Source organism: Neovison vison, chromosome 11, assembly GCF_020171115.1.
Source record: "Neovison vison isolate M4711 chromosome 11, ASM_NN_V1, whole genome shotgun sequence".
Taxonomy (NCBI): domain Eukaryota; kingdom Metazoa; phylum Chordata; class Mammalia; order Carnivora; family Mustelidae; genus Neogale; species Neogale vison.
Window position 1 is genome coordinate 101,865,586 of NC_058101.1, and position 22,079 is coordinate 101,887,664.

At 38.2% G+C, this 22,079-nt stretch overlaps 1 non-coding gene and 1 pseudogene across 1 annotated transcript; one reads left to right on the forward strand and one right to left on the reverse strand.

Moving 5' to 3' along the window:
• Positions 1–2,001: 2,001 nt before the first annotated feature.
• On the reverse strand, positions 2,002–2,103 carry LOC122890687. The gene has a single exon (XR_006381137.1). It is a non-coding gene; the product is annotated as a U6 spliceosomal RNA (small nuclear RNA).
• A 15,748-nt stretch (positions 2,104–17,851) lies between these two features.
• LOC122890661 lies at positions 17,852–17,981 on the forward strand (annotated as a pseudogene).
• The last annotated feature ends 4,098 nt before the right edge of the window (positions 17,982–22,079 follow it).

The following is a 22,079-nucleotide window of genomic DNA, read 5'->3' on the forward strand; positions in this document are numbered from 1 at the left end:
TGAATGGGTAAAACCACTGTACTGTTTCTGTCACTTGGTTTTAATTAGTGACTGGGAATAAAAAAGTCTTGGTTTAATTTAGCAATGAAAGGGTTATTTTGAAGCTTGAGATGAAATGAAACAATATGCCATATTAGGTTTTCTTTTGTTTGGGGCTATTTTTCTGTCATTTCTTTGAATTTATTATGCACTAGTTTTGTGCCAAGCACTGTGCCATGGAGATGGCACCCCTGTCCTGTGGACCTTAATCAGTATAAGATCACTTTATTTCATATACTTAAGTAAGAAATCTTTGAGAAAAGAAAACTCTAGTTTACTCACAGTAAAACAAAAGTGAGAGCATGATAGATTTAGTGTGATCTTCCACTTCCATTTTTATAAATCATCATTTTTCTAACCAAAATGTTTTCCTGCTCATTGAAAATATTGGTATATATTCTTTTAATACAGTAGTCAGTGTAAGAAATACAAAAAAACTCATTAATCAACAAAATCAGTAATTTTTATATAATTTGTGTAAAAAAATGGCATTTGGCAAAACAATACTTGTGACTGCGTAGTTAAGTGGTAAGAAGAGACCACAGATGGTAGGGATTCAAGTAAAGGTTTGCAGGAACCTCATAGGTATTTAAACAAAAGGAGTCTAAAAAAGTTGGCTTATATGGTTCAGCCATACTTGTTTCTCCCTTTTTTCTTCACTCTTTTTTTTTTTTATCTAGAAGATACTAGTATTGAATAATTAACGTGGTGAAGTGGCTTTGCTTTTTATGGTTTCCTAAGGCTATGACTTTTTTACAGAAATTTATTCCACTGGAAATCCCAGCTTTCCTGTTTTTATTATCCACACTTCACATGGTGGTTTAGACTCAGTTGGGCATTGCGGTGTTTGGAGAGCGGTCTGTTTAACACAGGGAAATACACTGCCACTTTCCTACCCATCTCTCAAAAGCCATGCTCTGGGTTTGGTCCAATACGCAGTCATGAACACTGAAGAAACCCGTCAGTATCTCATTTTCCCCCAGCTTTGAAGTCAGCTCCTTTAAAGAGGTTTTACTTCAGCTATGTTTATTGGGCCTATTTGAGTGGATATCAGAGAACAGGTAATGTGGAAGGAGAGATGACTACTGAAATGTAATATCCCTTTCATCAAGAGGAGCTCCTTCACAATTTGGACCACCCAGCTGCTGCCCAGAGGTGCAGAAGGCTCAGTGGCCTGCTTGCATTGCCTGCTGAGCCTGTGCTAGAAAAAGCAAACATCTCTTCATGCAACCATATCATGATAGCCAGATTAAGTCCCCAGCCAGCTCTCCTAAAGAGAACTTCTCTTCTAGAGGATTGTCCACATATTTGGCAAAATATCTACTGCATGTGCAGTAATTAAGCTAGCCGACAGCAGGAGAGATGGTGATATGTACACAGAGGTTCATAATAACTGTTAATAGGTAGACACAGCAGATAGCTCCAGTGTGGAGTAACTAGGCAAAGGAGGAGAGAGAAGGTGAGATTTGGAAATCATTGTGATGAGACTGTGGTATGAGGTGAGGAGTGAAGGGGGATGGCGAGTCCTTGCATCCACTCTGGGCAGTGTCAGCCGCCTGCTCCCTTGTCAGGGGTACAGAACAGGTTAATGGTCCATTGTTGCCGCTGGTGTCCTCTCATCTGTCTTCCCAACAGATAAGAACCGTCCTGGACTCAAAACTCCTTGCAATGATTGCTGTTGAGGTTTTTCTTCTGTGTTCACAACTTTGACAATACAGTAACTTGTTCAGTCCATAGATGGTGGAGAATTTGGAAAACAAAACCAAAAGCAGTTCAGTCACTGTCAGTGCAGATCCCCTCAGTCTCCACACATTTCAGGAGCTCCAAGGGCAGTATGTGCATGTTACTTTGACTGTAAACTCAGGCAGTTTGGTTTTATTTTTATTTATTTTTTAAATTTTTAAAATTTTTTATTAATATATAATGTATTATTAGTCCCAGGGGTACAGGTCTGTGAATCACAAAAATATGGAACACTTCACAAATTTGCATGTCATCCTTGTGCAGGGGCCATGCTAATCTCTGTATCGTTCCAATTTTAGTATATGCGGTGCCGAAACAAGCCCAGCAGTTTGGTTTTAATGTTGGAGGCATTGTTGTCCTCATTTTATAAACAACAGAAGAGGGTTGCTTTTAGAGTATACAGTGTTCTTAAATCTGGGTAATATTTGTAATGCTACAAAGCCTTTTTGCAGTTTTCAACACCTCCTTGTTTTCCCTGACTGCTTCCTCTTTCTGGTATTATAACAGGTCATGGTAAGGTTCCAGAGAACCATATACAGCAGTGAGTAAAGAGAACATATGGGGAAAAAAAGAGAGAGAGAGAGAGAGAGAGAGAGGTGCAAATCAGAGAACAGACTCTTAACTATAGAGAACAAACTTTGGGTTGCTGGAGAGGAAGTGGGTGGGGCTGGGCTAAATGAGTGATGGGAGTTAAGGGGAGCACTTGTGATGAGCACTGGGTGTTGTATATGAGTGATGAATCACTAAATTCTACTTCTGAAACTAATATGACACTGTATGTTAACTAATTGGAATTTAAATATAAACTGGAAAAAAAGAAAAAAAGAAGAAATGATTAAAGAGGAGCCAACCATTTGTAGTATTGTAGAGAAGGATGTGATCCATCTGAATACATTTTATTTGGGCTGGCTTTCAGAATCCTCTTTTGAATCACGGCCAAAAACTAAGTTTCAGCTGAATTTACCGTTGTGCCCCTCTGCACTTAGATGGTTTTATTGCCGTGTGTGCGGGTGCATGTGTGCAGGCATGGCTGGGGTTTTGCTCTTGTAATTTATAATGGCTCTATCTATAGTATAGTCATTTTATCGAAGTTTGTAGAAACGCTAATGTGTGCCATCAGTTGTGACAGACGCAGCTGTTAATCATCAAAGTTTCTGTAACTCTGAGAAGAACAAATGAACCTGTTATCACTGATTCCAATGACTTGACAACACTATATGATTGGTGGGAACTGCAACTGTTCGCAACATATTTGAATCTTCTCACATTTATTGTTTTGTTATTTACCAGTAATAGAATGGGAAATCATTGAAATTATCCACAGGTGCCTCTGATGTAGGAAAACTAATGCAAATCCCCATGACATGAAGAAGTAAATGAGAAGGTGGGAAAGTGTGCTCTTTATTCTTTCCTCTGAGTAATGGAACAATAAGCTGCAAGTGAAGGGACCAGGGCTTGTGAACATCACCTGTGTTACAAAGAAGTTCATGGTTCACATTTTTTCAAATGCACATTTGTGAAAATAAGCGTCAGTCCCTCCCCTTAGGTCTGTCTGCACTTGGTGATGTGGCCATGATTGGTGAGTGGAAGGTGAGAAGATAGCTCCTAACTTCCCTCACATGATTTCTTTTCTCCCAAGACTGGACTGGGGCCAAATCTCAAGAAGTTCCATGCTTTTTGTGAGATAGGACTGTTGAGCAGGTGAGGTGGGAGGAGAAGAAAACAGATTTAGTACTCCTTGGAAGTGTAATAGGATAGAGACGAAGTGGACAGAATCCTGGAGAATTAGTTGAGATACAGCAGCAGAAGAAATTATATCCACGTGTTTCTGGGATTTGCTGATTACACCATAGGTTGGAAGGCCAGGGTTCCAAATTTCCATTCTTAGCTGCTCTAGTGGCCTTGAAGCATTAGTTACACATACTCCATTTACTCAAAATTTATTTATTGAGAAATATTTCAGGGGCCTATTACTTTGTTTTTGCTACTCATTATGGAAATAGTATTTTTTACTTTGTAAGGGTAGAGAGTAGACTAATGGTAAAGTAGGAAATTAGTAAATATGGGCAAATTAAAATTGTGTCATAATACTTTTAAATTTTTTGGTGTTCATTCTATCAAATTTCTAAGTGTAAAATATGTTAATATGTTTTTTCTAACGTCTGTATTTGTTCATATATATTGCCTTATTTTAAAAAAACATGGACTGATAACATCTAGTTGGTATACACTGGCATGTCAATATTGGTAGTGAAACTATTGAAATAATTCTGAATAGCTGCTGCTTCATCTCCCTGTGTAGCTCCTTGCTGACCCAACCCAACCAGCTCAACCAGCTCATGCAGCCCCTCACTGGGACTCCCACCACTCCTTCATTCAGCCTCGAAATAACATAGAGCAAAACAAAGTCCTCTGGAGACCTTGTTACTGTAGGATGCTTGAATTTGTGTCGTGCCTACCATATCAGTTGTTAAGCATTTTAAATATCACACTTGAACAAGTAAGAAAGCATCTTTTGTGCCTTCACCTTTGCATTAGACAAGCAAAAGTATTAAAACTCACAAGCAAAAGTATTAAAACTCAAGGTCTTGTGCTTTCAGAACTTTTCTTTGAAAGAATTTACTATATATTTTTTGTAATCAATAACTCTTATAATTCTAATTTTTTAAAGGGTTTTATTTGTTTATTTGTCAGAGTGAGAGAAAGAAAGCACAAGCAGGGGGAGTGGCAGGCAGAGGGAGAAGCAGGCTGCCCCCTCAGCAAGGAGCCAGATGCGGGACTCAATCCCAGGACCCAGGACCTGAGCTGAAGGCATATGTTTAACTGACTGAGCCACCCAGGTGTCCCATTATAATTCTAGTTTTTAAAGTATCCTTTTAATACTAATGTTCTGCCTTAAGTTAATTATTTCTTCCCATAGCAACTCAAAATATTTGAGTATCAGGTATTTGTATATTATCCATATAAGGTAGACACGGCAATGTGTTATCCACATTATGGAGAACTCAGGCTCATTTTGGTGAAGTGCTTGTAGGTTTAGAAATTAATCAGGGGTTTCCCTTTGTTTTCTGACTATGTGCACTCCTAGTACATATATGAAGTCATTAGCAGCTAAACTGAAAAAATAATGCTTCTATACCCAAAATATTTCAAGTAACATATTTTCTGCCACTTTCCCACTTTTCTCCATGGTGATTACATGAAAACATTTCATATACAGACTTACTAAAGTAATTTTCAACTTTGTAATAGAGCCTGAAGCCCGTGATTGTGAAGCCACCGGCTTTGATTTTCTTTTTCAATATTCCTTTGGCTATTCGGTGTCTTTTCTGGTTCCACACAAACTTTTTGATTATTTGTTCCAGCTTGGCAGAAAAAAAAAAAGCTGATGATGTTTTTATAGGGTTTATAGATTGTTCAGGGTAGCATAGACATCTTAACAATATTTGTTCTTCTAATCCATGAACATGGAATGTTTTTTCATTTCTTTATGTCTTTCTCAATTTCTTTTATGAGTGTTCTGTAGTTTTCTGAGTACAGACCCTTTGCCTCTTTGCTTAGGTTTATTCCTAAGTATCTTATGGTTTTTGGTGCCACTGTAAATGGGATCAACTCCTTAATTTCTTTTTCTTCTGTCTCATTGTTGGTATATAGAAATGCAATCGATTTCTGTGCATTGATTTTATATCCTGCCACATTGCTGAATTGCTGTATGAGTTCTAGCAATTTTGGGGTGGAGTCTTTAGGGTTTTCCACCTAGAGTATCATGTCATCTGTAAAGAGTGAGAGTTTGACTTCTTTGCAGATTAAGATGCTTTTTATTTTGTTGTTGTTGTCTGATTGCTGAGACTAGGACTTCTAGTACTGTGTTGAACAACAGTGATGATAGTGGACATCACTGCCATGTTCCTGACCTTAGGGGAAAAGCTCTTAGTTTTCCCTGGTTGAGGATGATATTAGCTGTGGACTTTAACTTTGTGTATAGCTTTTATGATATTGAGGTATTTTCCCTCTATCCCTATACTATGAAGAGTTTTAATCAAGAAAGGATGCTATGCTTTGTCAAATGCTTATTCTGCATCTGTTGGGAAGATCATATGGTTATCGTCCTTTCTTTTATTTATGTAGTGTATCACATTGATTGATTTGTAGCTATTGTACCATGCTTGCGGGCCCAGGAATAAATCTCACTTGGTTGTGGTGAATAATCTTTTTAATGTACTCTTGGATCCTATTAGCTAGTATTTTGTGAAAATTTTTACAACCATGTTCATCAGGGATATTGATCTGTTATTCTCCTTTTTGGTGGCTTTTTTTTCTGGTTTTAGGATCAAGGTAATGCTAGTCTTGCAGAAAGAGTTTGGAAGTTTTCCTTCCATTTCTATTCTTTTTTTTTTTTTTTGAAATAACTTCAGAAGAATAGGTATTAATTCTTCTTTAAATGTTTGGTAGAATTGCTGTAATCATCAAGACAGTATGGTACTGGCACAAAAACAAACATAGATCAATGAAACAGGATAGAGAAGCCAGAAATGACCCCTCAACTCTATGGTCAACTAATCTTCAATGACAAGGGGCATTAGAGAGGAGAAGGGAATTTGGGTAAATTGGAAGGGGAGGTGAATCATGAGAGACTACGGACTCTGAAAAACAATCTGAGGGGTTTGAAGTGGCGGGGGGGTGGGAGGTTGGGGTACCAGGTGGTGGGTATTATAGAGGGCACAGCTTGCATGGAGCACTGGGTGTGGTGAAAAAATAATGAATAATGTTTTTCTGAAAATAAATAAATTGGAAAAAAAATTAAAAAAAAAGCAGGAAAGAATGTCCAATGGTAAAAAAGACAGTCTCTTCAACAAATGGTATAGGGAAAATTGGACAGCCACATGCAGAAGAATGAAATTGGACCATTTCCTTACATCATACACAAAAATGGATGAAAGACCTAAATGTGAGACAGGAATCCATCAAAATCCTAGAGGAGAACACAATCAGCAACCTCTGTGACCTCAGCCGCAGCATCCTCTTCCTAGAAATGTTGCCAAAGGCAAGGGAAGCAATGGCAAAAAGGAACTATTGGGACTGCATCAAGATAAAAAGTTTTTGCACAGCAAAGGAAACAGTTGACAAAACCAAAAGACAACCAACAGAATGGGAGAAGATATTTGCAAATGTCTTATCAAGTAAATGGCTAGTATCCAAAATTTATAAAGACCTTATCAAACTCAAGACACAAAGAACAAATACTACATCAAGAAATGGGCATGGGACACCTGGGTGGCTCAGTTGGTTAAATATATGCCTTTTGCTTGGGTCATTATCCCACATCAGGCTTCATCCTCTGCTGCCACCCTTTCTGCTTGTGCTCTCCTTCTCTCTCTTCTCTGAAAAATAAATAAAATATTAAAAAAAAGAAGAAATGAACAGACATTTCTCCAAAGAAGACATACAAATAAATGGCCAGCAGACACATTAAAAAAATGCTCAGCATCACTCAGCATCAGGGAAATGCAAAATCAAAACTACAGTGAGATACCACCTCACATCAGTCAAAATGGCTAAAATTAACAAGTCAAGAAATGACAGCTGTTGGAGAGAATGCAGAGAAAGGGGAACCCTCCTACACCATTGGTGGGAATGCAAACTGGTATAGCCACTCTGGAAAACAGTATGGAGGTTCCTCAAAAAGTTGAAAATAGAGTTACCCTTTGACCCAGCAACTGTGTTATTAGGCATTTATCCCAAAGATACAAATGTAGTGATCTGAAGGGACACCTGCACCTCAATGTTTATAGCATCAGTGTCCACAATAGCCAAACTATGTGAAGAGCCCAGATATCCATCAACAGATGAATGGATAAAGAAGATGTGGAAATATAGATAATTAATATGTATACGATCAATACTACTCAGCCATGAAAAAATGAAATCCTGCCATTTGCAATGACATGGATGGAACTGGAGGGTATTATGCTAAGTGAAATAAATCAGTCAGAGAAAGACAATTATATGATTTTACTCATTTGTGGAATTTGAGAGACAAGAAAGAGGATCATAGGGGAAGAGAGGAATTAATAAAACAAGATGAAACCTGAGAGGGAGAGAAACAATAAGAGACACTTAATCATAGGAAACAAACTGAAGGTTGCTGGAGGGGTAGGTGCTGGGCATTAAGGAGGGCATGAGATGTAATGAGCACTAGGTATTATTATAAGAATGATAAATCGCTGATCTCTATCTCTAAAACTAATAATACACTATATGTTAATTAATTGAATTTAAATAAAAAAATCATAAAAAAGTAATTTTCAGGATCAGTTACTCCATATTTGCTATTGATTAAGCCATGCAAAGTATGGTTTGTGATGAAGGCAGCATCGTATCTTGATCTAATAATCATGTTCTTTGGCATGTTAATGTCCATGTATATCTGTCCTTACAAACCAAACCCCGTATCTAGTTTACTAACCAGAAAGGATTAATGGATTTTGAAACTGTTAACAGTGGTTAAGCATACAAGATTAATATCAGTAAGGTCCAGGTTCAAATTCCAACTTGTCATAACACTCACCAGGCTACTTAAATTCTCTCAGCCACCATTTCTTCATTTGTGCAATGGTAATTATAAGACTAAGTATTTCACAGGATTATTAGAATACTGCCTCATATAATACATGTTAATTATTATTATATTTTATTTCCCTTCACATTATGTGACAAGCATTTTAAAATGGTATTATCTTTAGGTATTTTCCACGAGAAAGTCTAAGAGTCATTCATTTTGATTCAACAGCATTTCTGAAATGCCTTTCACACAAACTATTGAAATATTTCTTTAAGAAAAAATTTCAAAAGAAAAGAATGCAAAAAAAAAAAAACTTTCAGGTGTGTAGTACTTGTAACAGACTAGAAATTTTTATTCTATCCCTGCATCTTCCCCCAGCCCATTGGTGCAGAGTCTGTGCTTCTTTAGCCTTAAAACTAATTTAACCTTAAAACACACTGAACTTAGTTCTCTCTATGACTCATGCTAAGGAAGACAAGAGAGTATTTGCATGTCAGTATGGATTGTAAACCTGAAATGAACTGGACCAATCTCAAATCTTTTCTTCAGGCTCTAACATATGGGTAAAGCCTAGAGACAGAAAGAGAGAGAACTCTGGGGGCAAACAGAGAGGCAAATGTATAGAGCCAGATACTGATAGGGTTCGGGCACTCTTCCGGAGAACAAATCAAAGTTAGCAACTTAGCAATTCACAACTGCAGAGATGTTTGACAGCATTTGTGAGTTTTCTAAGGCTCTCTACTTTTTTGTTTTGTTTTGTTTTTGGCTTTATTACTTTTTCCACCAAAGGATTAGTTTCTCATTCCACGTCACAAACAGTTTTATGTTTGACCTCCTATATCATCTGTTTATAGTACTTTAGTGATAAAACATACTGTATCTTATATTAAGTTCATCTTGGTTTTACTAAGCTGTAACTTTTTCTTGAGGATAGTATTATTCCTGATGCGTTTTTATATCTATTACAGAGTTGGCATCAGGCCTTCTAATGTTAAAGCTATTTAACATATTGATAAATATGTTACATAGACCTGAGTGAGAAAAAAATATTGAGGAGTCCCTTGAAGTCAGCAAATATCTAGAGCTCATGACGCAGTGTCTGGCATAGAGGATACATGTGTTCTCGGAGTAGCTTCTGTGATGGGCTTTGCTATATGAGCAAGGTGAATCCAGAAATTCACACATAAGTCTTTATATGGGAATGAGAGTTTGGACCATAAATCCATATTTAATTAGAATGCAAGAATCTTCTCTAACTCTAAGATGATTTATATTATTTAAGAAGATCCTGTAAATCTCATTCCTCTAACATATTTGAGTCGGCAGAGTACTATTAAAAAATTCATGATGACTTAAATCCAAATTATTTCAAATGGTGATAATTTGAAAATAGTAGACATTTCCAAGAAATATTTTAAAAATTGTACCAATAATTCCAAAATCCTGAGAAAGAAGGCATAAAATTGTTAGTGGAGTAGGGACTAGAAAATATCTGTGCGCTTATATGTTGGCATCAGCACCAATCATGGTAGAAGAATCAGTATCTTAGATTAAGTGAGAAAAGGAACTGACAGTTGTCTGTGTCATTCTCATTTTAGGGTTCTTTCTCATCTAATTGCCTTGCTTTTCACTTTCCTTTGTCATCCCTAAGAGTTGTGGTTTCCCAGAGGGCTCTCTGTTACAGTCTTTGGCCTGACGCATAGGCTGAAGCCATGCACAGCACACACTGGAGCTTTTCAGCTCCATTTACCCTGGAGGAATCGCTCAAAACTCCTTTGCCTTGGCTCTGTCACAGAACAATAGTCCTTTGGAAGAGAAGTGCTGGCTGGATCCCTGTTATCACCTAATTTCCTTTCATTTGATGAAATCCTAGATCCTTCTTTCAAGAAGCACTCAACAGACTGATGCTGAAACAGAGTAAAATGTATTTGTGACTAAAATATATGTGAAATCATACTTACTCTGTGGCATCCTGGAAAGTGCTGGTAGTTTTGGTCACCATGTGTCTGAAAACAGTCATCAGAAATAGCTGCTTGATGAAGAAAATAAAAGCCCTTTTCAGTACAGTATAAACAGATTTCTTTAGTCTTTTATCAATGAGACAGGGTTTGGGGAGTGAAAAGAGGTGGATTTGAGTCAGGTGGGTTTGGAGAATGCTGGGGGTCCAATCATCATTTTAAGCTTTGAAGAAATAATTTTAAGATTTATGAAACCTGTTGATGCCCTGCCCCATCTCTCCTGGGCCCTCTTGAGTTCACCTGGAGGTATGATGGATGGTTTCCAGTAATGTAACTACTTCTCACCTCCTGTTTTCTGCAGCTCTCTTGAGTGTTTTCACTGGACCCCTAAGAGTTTTCTCTGCTGCTTAGAAGTGCAGAGGAATTAAGGCTCCCAATGACAACCCTCAATCTGTGGGAATGGGAAGTGGTGGAAATATGTGCTATTTCTCATTCTATGGTGGGAATGTTCAGAAGCATGTTCTACGTGGTTTCTCAGATAGTCCCCAACAATCTGAGCCTGGGTTGCCCACAGGGCTAACCCATTCACTAATATGCCTGCACTGGGTTTTTCCCTTCCCTGTCACATTTTCCCTGTTCTTGAACTTCTACTTCTGAAGATCACTTTCCAAAGAAACTACCCACACCCAAGTCTTTGTCTTGGAATCTGCTTTGAAAAGAACCCACACTAAGACGTGGTCCTAACTTTGTATTTAATTGGCACTGAGACTCTGAAGAAGTTATTTTATTTTTCTGGGTCTAATTTTTTTGACCTATTCAATGAGACAGTTGGGCTGAATTGAGAAATTTCCTACTTATTTAGCTCTTTAATTTTTTTAATTTTAACTTTTTTTTTGTATTTTTTTGTATTTTGTATTTTTTTATTTTTTAAATATTTTATTTATTTGACAGATAGAGATCACAAGTAGGCAGAGAGGCAGGCAGAGAGAGAGAGGGGGAGGCAGGTTCCCTGCTGAGCAGAGATCACAATGTGGGACTCAATCCCAGGACCCTGGGATCATGACCTGAGCTGAAGGCAGAGGCTTTAACCCACTGAGCCACCCAGGTGCCCCTCTTTTTAAATTAAAAAAAAAAATTTTCATTTTATTTCTTTTCAGTGTTCCAAAATTCATTGTTTATGCACCACATCCAATAATCCATGCAATACGTGTCCTCCGTAATACCCACCACGAGGCTCACCCAGTCCCCCAGACCCTCCCCTCCAAAACCCTCAGTTTGTTTTTCAGAGTCCACAGTCTCCCATGGTTCATCTCCCCCTCTGATTTCCCCCAACTCCCTTCTCCTCTCCATTTCCCCATGTCCTCTGTGTTATTCTTTACATTCCACAAGTAAGTGAAACCATACAATAATTGACTTTCTCTGCTTGACTTATTTCACTCAGCATAATCTCTTCCAGTCCCGTCCATGTTGATACAAAAATTGCGTATTCATCCTTTCTGATGGTGGCATAATACTCCATTGTATATATGGACCCTGTCTTCTTTATCCATTCATCTGTTGAAGGGCATCTTGATTCTTTCCACAGTTTGGTGACTGTGGCCATTGTTGCTATGAACACTGGGGTACAGTTGGCCCTTCTTTTCACTACATCTATATCTTTGGGGTAAATACCCAGTAGTGCAATTGCAGGGTCATAGGGTTGCTCTATTTTTAATTTTTCGAGCAATCTCCACACTGTTTTCAAAGTGACTGCACCAACTTGCATTCCCACCAACAGTGTAAGAGTGTTCCCCTTTCTCCAAATCCTTCCTAACACATGTTGTTACTGTCTTGTTAATTTTGGCCATTCTAACTGGTATAAAGTGGAATCTCAATGTGGTTTTTATTTGAATCTCCCTGATGGCTAATGATGATGAATATTTTTTCGTGTGTCTGTTAGCCATTTGCATGTCTTCTTTGGAGAAGTGTCTGTTCATGTCTTCTGCCTATTTTTTGACGTGATTATCTGTTTTTGTGCGTGCTGATTTTGAGGAGTTCTTTATACATCTTGGATATCAGCCCTTTGTCTGAAGTGTCATTTGTGAATATCTTCTCCCATTCGTGGGTTGCCTCTTTGTTTTGTTGACTGCACAGAAGCTTTTGATTTTGATGAAATCCCAAAAGTTCATTTTCGCTTTTCTTTCCTTTGCCTTTGCAGACACATTTTGAAGAAATTGCTGTGGCTGCTGTCGAAGAGGTTGCTGCCTATGTTCTCCTCTAGGATTTTGATAGAAGACCACGTTGAGGTCTTCTATCCATTTCAAGTTTATCTTTGCTTATAGTGTAAGAGAATGGTCGAGTTTCATTCTTCTACACATAGCTGTCCAATATTCCCAGCACCATTTATTGAAGAGACTGTCTTTTTTCCACTGTATATTTTTTCTGGCTTTGTCAAAGGTTATTTGAGCATATGTTGAGGGTCCATATCTGGGCTCTCTCTCTGTTCCACTGGTCTATGTGTCTGTTTTTGTGCCGGTACTATGCTGTCTTGGTGATCACAACTCTGTAGTAAAGCTTGAAATCAGGCAATGTGATGCCCCCAGTTTTGTTTTTCTTTTTCAACATTTCCTTAGAAATTCAGGGTCTCTTCTGGTTCCACACAAATTTTAGGATTGTGTGTTCCAGCTCTTTGAAAAATGACGGTGGAATTTTGATTGTGATGGCATTGAAAGTATAGATTGCTCTAGGCAATATAGACATTTTAACAATGTTTATTCTTCTGATCTGTGAGCATGGAATGCTCTTCCATCTTTTTGTGTCTTCTTCAAATTCTTTCTTGAGTGTTCTGTAGTACAGAACTTTTTAAAAAAAAATAAAATTAAATCATAAATAGAACTTGAAAAATGTAACAATAGTTAGAACAAATGAAAATGTTTCTTAGGTAATTTAGAGATTTTTTTCCTGTATGTCAGACATTTATTTATAGATCACTGAGGCATAATCTTGGACTCCTTATGATTCTTTGCAGCACAATTTTAGAGTGAGTGGACTAGATAATCTTTAAGGTTCATGGAAAACTTCAAATTCTGGGATTCTAACTGTAGATAGAAGTTCCTGAGGAGCTCTTTAACTCTATCTTAACCTCTGGATTATTTCCCAAATTCCAAATACACAGAGATCCAGTTTGGAATCTTTCTTCCCCATACCATTTATCTCTCCATCATCTAAGGGTTATGTGAAAACACATGTGTACATGTGTATTTACATATAAAAAAAACCAAAATCAGAAATATAATTCTGTCATGCCATAGTTTCACCAGAATTTTAGTACAAAGTCTATAAATTTTGATTATATGCTGACTGCATCTGAAAGCCAAAGGTAATCCTCATCAAAAAACTTTTTTAGTTCATCATCATAGGACTTTCAAGGTTTTTCCCTGCTATTTCATTTATAAGAACACATTCAGTAACATTTTCATCTTTAACACAGATATGACATATCTGTGAAACTTATAAATATTTCAGTGAGCTTATGTGCTATAAATATAATGCATATATATGCAGATAGTACATGTATACATATATTACATATATTACGTATATTACATATATACATATTATATATTTATATATACATTATATTATATATATAATAAATATATGCATATATTATCTATATATATATTATATAGATCTCCCAAATCTTAACTCCTGGTCATTTATTTAACTCTTAAAGGTTGTTTCCTTTTCCACACAAAGGTATTTTGACTAGAGTTTTAAGATAAGATGATTTTTTTCCCTAGAAGTATCCACATGCCTCTTTATTTCCTCCTTTCCCACACTTTCTGCCTAAGCTGAGATTTGGACTTTCATCAGCCTGTCTTCCCCTATTATTTTCCTTATAATACTTTAGTACATCCCATTGTCCTTCCAGGTAAACCGATAAAACTGCAACCACTTGTTTTTCCTGGGCCTGCTTCCAGCACATCTTTCACCTAGCCAATCTTTCTAGGGACGCGTTCTACTCATCTCTCAAGCCCTGCCCTTGTGCTTAACTTGTAGTGATACACAGAGAAAAAAGTTCTTTCTTGCATTTTTATTTTCTGGAGGAAAAGCTGTTCTCTTATTTCCATTCAAATTTTTGCCTTTGTAATCATATAGTCTCCTTCCTTTCTACCTTCCTACCTTCCTTCCTTCCTTCCTTCCTTCTTCTTCTTGAAGGTGAATTGGACAGAGGGTCCAAATTGAAGGACTAAATTTGGAGAAGAGACAGAATAACATCTGCTCAGTTTTATGGCAAATATGCATATCCATTAATATGTATATGAGTTCTGTTAGGAAGGATTATTTTCCTCAAATATGGTTAGTACTTATGTTAGTTTGGCATTTCTTTTTTTTTTTTTTTTTAAAGATTTTATTTATTTATTTGACAGAGAGAGATCACAAGTAGGCAGAGAGGCAGGCAGAGAGAGAGGAGGAAGCAGGCTCCCTGCCAAGCAGAGAGCCCGATGCGGGACTCGATCCCAGGACCCTGAGATCATGACCTGAGCCGAAGGCAGCGGCTTAACCCACTGAGCCACCCAGGCGCCCTAGTTTGGCATTTCTTGGTGAAACTTAAAGACAGTAAGAAAGAGAGTAACTTATATATTCATCTTAATCCAGCCAGGGTATCCCATATTTCTGGGAGGCTTGATGGTTGAATGTTCCTTTTACAAGTTCTTTATTTACTCAAAATTTTCTATAGTGTTCAAAGCTTTGAAACACAGTACAACGATATGTCAGACTTAACATTTTAGAGATCACATCTCTCCCTTTCCTCAGCAAGGCTTTTCCTGAGCCTTGCAGCTATGTGTGTTGCCCTTAAATTTTCTTTGCTGGTTTCTTTCTTTCTTTTTTTTTTTTTTTAAGATTTTATTTATTTATTTGAGAGAGAGACAGTGAGAGAGAGCATGAACGAGGAGAAGGTCAGAGAGAGAAGCAGGCTCCCCGTGGAGCTGGGAGCCCGATGCGGGACTCGATCCCAGGACTCCAGGATCATGACCTGAGCCGAAGGCAGTCGTCCAACCAACTGAGCCACCCAGGCGTCCCTGCTGGTTTCTTTCTTGAGCTCTATCTTTTCCTTCATAAGAGGTGTACACTACTGTATGACTTTATCTAGATGCATTCCTTATCAAAACCACCCAGGCTGTGGAATGTGGGCCCCTTGTCTCCCACACCTGACCCATAAGTTCCTGCAAGGCTGGAGCTCATCTCCCAGAATTAGGCAATATGTTGGGTGCATAATAGTCCTTAATATATGCTGGCTGAATAAATCATCCAACTTCTGGAACATATGTTTTAGGAATTGCTTTTGGATGAGGCATTATTAAGAACTTTTCTGAATGGCTCAAGATTTCATGATTTGGCTGTCTTTCAGAAGCTCTGATCAGCTTTTTTTTTTTTTTTTTTTGTTATTTCCAGTTCCATGTATGAATTATGTATCTGAAATTTCTTTCCTACTGTGCTTGGCTTTGATGGCATCCCAAGGTTTGGGTTTGCCATCTTTCTTTGTCAGACTAGACTTTATCTCATTCTTGGTCTGGCTTCTTCACCTCGGACACTGATGTGAAAAACAAAATTCCTTTCATTTACATTTATTCTGTCATGTACATCCCCATGTTTAGCTGTGCTCATATCAAGTGTCAGCCCACACCCTGTTGAGGTGACCAGAGGCTCTGTGATAGATGCCAGGGTGGTGGTATACTTACCGCAGACTCATTTGGGGATATTCCAATGAGGGAAACAACTATTTTCTTTCCTGTTTTAGTTCCAAGATCCTTCAGCAAATTAAGCCAGTATGTCTCTACATTGTGTTTCATATTATTTCTGGGCAGGAGTTACCACTGATGTGTTATTCCCTTTTGTACCAATGCTCCTAACAGTTGGCCAACTTGTAGCCATAGGTATAGCACGTTGACAAGTTTCATGTGTTTCCTCATTTTGCTTCTTTATATTTTTCTGTTTTGTGCAACTTCTCTTGGAACATTTTTATCTAAATTATCTAGTTTCTTCTTGTTCTTTTTTTATTCATGACACCTACCAAAATATTTTGCCATGTCAGGATCTCAGTCTGGTGGGCAGTCCCCAGGGCCATCAGAGAGTTGCATATTGTCATCATCCCTTTGGGGCACTGGAAATAGAGAGGGAGTCCTGGAAATTTTTACATTCGTTCTCTTCCTGTTTTGCTCATCAGCTCAATTTGCCTGTGTAGATGACGACAAGGTTTGACAGGACCTTTCCCTTCTTATTAGTTCTATTTTTAGATAGGGACAGGCGACAACAATAAAAACTATTTGCCTCATGCAGACTTGATACCAGGCAATGTTCTATGGGCTTTACATCTGTTGTTTCTTTAATCCCACAGCAAACATATGCAATAAGTATTATTCACCCAACCTCTCTAGAAGTTTCTGGGTGCTCTTCTTGTCAGCTTGCTGACCTAGGATTTCCTGCCCATTCCTGCCATATGTTAGTATAACATGTGATGCCATGTAGTATGTCATACACATGATATGTTGTTATGTAACTTTCTATGCCTTAATGCTGGGATAATCTTCTCCTCACTTCTAAAACATCATATGTATTACATGCCCTATTGATTGACAATGATCAAGAGCAGGAATCAGAACTATTCATATAATTTCATTTTCCTATTCAGTGGTTTTGATGCTGCCTATAAATCTAAAATGGCAAAGGGAAGAAGAGGGGAAATGGCCCATAGAACTGTTTCTCTCCATTCTAAGGATCTCATCCTCCTCCTTTTTACTCCTCTCAGCCTAGCTGCAACCCCCAAATTAGCAACCCTGTCACCCCCTTCCACCTATGCCATGCTTGGGAGGCAGGCTTTTCTCAACATGCATTTTAAACACACAACTTACTATGAATTCTCTAGGCTAGTCAGTGAGGAATCTGAGGAACAGAGTGGTGAAACGACTTGCCAGTTCACTGAAATATGCTAGAGAAACACGTGAGCTGTGGGGCATATCCTCCTTGAGGTCTCGCTCAAATATTACTCCCTGTCTGGAATCTTCTGTGAGACCCCCCTCTGCTTTCTCGGAAGGCATAGTTATTCCCCCTGCCTGTTATCTCATGTCACTTTATATATCCCTCAGCACAGCATTTATCTCAGGATATTGTGACATGGGGTTTATTTCTCTTCCCTGTTATATTGTGAGATCCTTTATGGGAAACACTATGCCATTTATCGATGCATCCCCTGGGCCCAGAACAGCACTTGGCATGTTGTAGGTGCCGGACAAGCGTTTGTTCTGGGAATGACTGCAAACATGCCCGTGCAATTGGCTGCTATTTTTATTCTTGTTCCCTGATTACTGCTTCCTCTGGATCCTGTTGTTTAGTGGGCGGTGATATAGGAAGGCTGTCTTATTGAGGACCTATGGATTTTGGCTACAGAAATTTAATCACCAGGATTTCATTTTCCAGTTAAGAACCTTGAGTTAAAAACAGCCTTAATGTGCTCATGTTATGGAATCTGCTTTGTAAAAACTATGAAATAATTTTAAACATGAAGGTCAAATTTCAAGTGGCAGTATCGTAGCCAATGAGGTTTATCCGAGGCGCGATTATTGCTAATTGAAAAGTCCAACTTTCTGGTCAGTATTTTCTCAAGGCAACAAGAATTCTGTGTATTTGCACATAAAAACACATAGATTCACGCTCACATCTACTGCTTGAGGTTGTTTTATGTGGTTATATCGGCTTTCAAGGTACACATGAAACATGGCCAAATTGTTTACATCGATGGATTTCTGACATGATTTCAGCTTGACCTGTGCCACATTTCCCCATGTAGGCACAGAAAGAGACATACCTCCACCCCAGATTTCAACGCGCAAGCAGAAGTAAGTTATTAGAGTCTGAAGAGAAGCAAAAGAGAAATAGCTATGCTTCTAATAGAAGAAAGAGGGCAAACGTTGATTTAATCAATTGACTTACTTTTAAGTCAGAGAACAGATGTTTTCTGTTAGGTCCCTGGTGAAAATTCAGTAGGCGCCAGTGATACTTTAGGACCAGTGGCTTCTGATAAAATCTGAAATGAAGGTCTGGGCTGTTCTTGCTAAATGGGCTTTTGCACAGCAGGCCTGTCACTGTGGTGAGATTTTTCTCTTGAGCAGAAGTTTGTTTGCTCTCTCTTCTTTATGCTTTTGTTCCTTGTCTTTCACTGCCCACTCACTTTTCTTCTTTATCTCAGCGTAGGAAAATCACATTCCACTTTTTTTTTACTATTACATTGTTTGAAAATAATAATTATGAAGAATTTTGTTCTCTATCTTGAAAGAGGGCTTTGAATCCTGTATTTTCTGGTCCGGTAGAATCACCTGTGCTGTGTTCTAATCTCACCTTGTTCACAGCCTCCTCTTTGAGCCATGGAGTTTAAAGAGTGCTTGAGGTGCTAGTTACCCTGATGTTGTCTTCAGAACCTGTCCCCCAGCCTCATCATGGAAACGGTAAGCAGAACTCCCCTCACTAAAACTTCAAAGGGGTCCTCTAAAGGTCTAAGATTCTGCATTCCCAAAATGCCAGCTTTTCTTTCTCAACTACTTGGAAATTGCTTATAGTGATATGAGCCTATTCCTTCTCATAAACACTCCAGTGATATTAATATTCTTGGAAGTTCTTTACCATATACAATTTGCTACTATGTTTTCAAGCAGTAGGCCATGTTCTTTGCCATTCTTTTTGCCCACAGAGCCCCCATCTCACCCACCATTTGATGAACAGCACTGCAGGACTATGAACTGCTTATGATCAGGGAATGTCCTCTACCACCTTAGATCCCCTGCATAGCATGGCTCCTAGCACACAGTGGGAGTGTAGTAAATGCTTGCTGAATGAAGCCAGATAGCTCCCTTATACTCACTGGAACCCATGTGTAGCTAGGTTATCTCAGACGATCATAAACTCCCCACTGAGGAAATCAAGATGGCTGAATAACCAAAGAAATATGTTCCTTGCTCATATTTTTCATAATGAATTTCAAAATGAATTCTCCCATCTCACCTATGCGTTTTGTATTATCCAGTGATCTTGGTCTATATATCCATTTGCTTACAAGCAATGTTAATAAACATTAACACACAAAAATGATAAGATCTAGAACTAGGCAGTGACTCTTTTTTAAGAGTAAACTGGTCTTGAAAATGGATATCATTAGAAGACTAAAAAATATTTCACAATCTAGTAATTTCCATTTTATGAGAGATAGGATGAGTGACCAATCTCTGATACCTGCCCAGCAGAAACTGGCACCTACTTGGAACAGCATCTCATTGTTTGACTCACTGAAGTGGAGGGGATGTTAAACTGGATAGCATTAAGACATGGAAGCTCTTCCATGATTGCTTTCTCCATGCAGCTGTCTCAGGTCTGTACTGATTTTCACCTCTCAGTGTCATCCTTTATCCTGTCCCTTAGACTAAAACATCTGTGGTAGGAGCAGGAGAGTATTTCTGAGGCAGGAGCCTGAGGAATGCTTATTTGAATGGGGTTGACTTCTTACCCTCCCCAAGGGGCAGAGGTGTTGATAGTTTCCATCAGTAATGACCTCATAGGAAAGTCATGTACATCTCAAAAGCCACCACCACAGCTGGCACTGATTCAGGGGGAAGCTGGAGCCTGAGTCTAGGTGATCACTGAGACAGAGCTACAGGCTAAAACATAGAAGAAGACTCTTTTTAAACCATCTCTACCCTCTGGAAACAACACCTGATTTCCCAGCCTTAAAATATTTAATGTGGATAATTTAGAAATATTTAAAACAACTTTCCTCCTTCTTAAAAACCCACACATCATTACTCTTGGGCATTCACTCAAGGCAGACATGGCAAACACTACTATAAGGGAAAAGCTTGTGAGGCAATAGGAATGCAATGGAGAGCAATGCCAGAGTCGCTCTGCCCTTGGGAAGCTTTTAGTCTGTGAAAGACAGGTCTCAATAAAATCATCACACAGCTATACAGAGATCAGTGCTGTGAAGGGTAAACAAATTTCCTTTTTTATTTTTAAGTTTTTACTTAAATTCCAGTTAATTAACATATAGTGTAATATTAGTTTTAGGTGTACAATACAGTGATTCAGCACTTCCACACAACACCTGGTGCTCATCACAAGTACACTCCTTAATCCCCACCACTCATCCCCCAACCCACATCCCCTCTGGTAGTCATCTGTTTGTTCTTTATAGTTAAGATTCTGTTTCTTGGTTTGCCTCTCTTTTTTTTCCCCTTTGCTCATTTGTTTTGCTTCTTCAATTCCACTATTGAGTAAAATAATGTGGTATTTGTCTTTCTCTGACTTATTTTGCTTAGCAAAATACTCTCTAGCCCCATCCATACCATTGCAAATGGCAAGATTTCATTCTTTTTTATGGCTGAGTAATATTCCATTGTATAAATATTTTTATAGTTTAGAGCCAGGAAAGGATTGATGAAGCTACAACCTTTCAAAGCAAAATAGAAGTAAACCAGATGAAGGGTGTGGACAGACCTTTCCAGGCAACTGAGACCTATGGCAGGAAGCAGCATGGAATATTCAAGAAATATGCAAACATGATTTCCATGAATCTTGGTGGGCAGGCAGATGCAGACAATGCAGATACTTGCTCTCTGTCCCTCTTTTACAACCCGGCTGTGGTTTCAACTCCCTTCCTGTTTTACACCGAAATACTCAACCCCCAGTGGAGGACAGGGCTGCTGGATAAGCAGGTGACCAGCTAAACCTTTGCTTTTTCCTAGCACAGTGTAAGGAACAGTTGTTGAACATAATAATCACCAAAATTGATAATAAAACTTTTCACAGAATTAAAGGATACTTTTCATAGAATTTAATCTTCCCAGATGAGATCTCCCTGGATCAACCAGTTCTCAGTGGCCTGCCAGTTGGCTACAGATGCATGTGTGAACCAAGACCACTCAGCTGAGTCCAGCATAAATTGTTAACAGCAGAGCTGTGAGCTAAATAAATGGTTCTTTTAAGCCACTAAATTATAGAATAATGTTATACAGAAAAATATTTCCCAGTAGTAATCCATTTTACCTTATTTAATAATTTTTAATCTACAAAGTATGAGAACAGTAAATTATTCAATAAGATAAAAATAGGTTGAACATCTTGTATATTGTGTATTATTGTATGCCTTCTACATGCAAACAGATGTTTTAGGTTTTAATGGGATACATGGGTAAATAAGATATAGTGTCTCTCTACAAAGGAGTGTGATAAAACCCCTAAGAGGAAATAAACAAATGCCTACACCAGGTCAAAAAGTACTAAATTAAGCACAGAATTCCAAATTGGTGTGATAGTTAAATGCCACTTTAAGATCCCTCTTTTCTAATTGGTTGATGGTAGATTATCTTCCAACACAAGGAAATGGTATGGAGAGATCCCAAAGCAACTCTGAAGTCAGTTCTAGGTGGGATGGTCTGTGGGTCTTTCCTGAAAGCAGTAGGTGACCTCAGCTCCTCAGTATCCTGTACTGCTTAGGCCAGGAGTAGGACCTACTAATAAAATGCTATCTTTTCTCATATTATGGAATTGAAAACGATTTCACACACAAGTCATAATGCATACTAAAATTTTAAGACATTGAAGAAGCTTTTGTGAAGGCTCCACCACCGTAAATTTTGTTTCAGGTTCATCCAAATTCCAGTTCTAAGGGTTTTTTTGTCTGAGGACAAATTGACTGATAAGAAAAATGACTTTACATTTCCAACAAATGCTAAATAGCTTAGCATTTC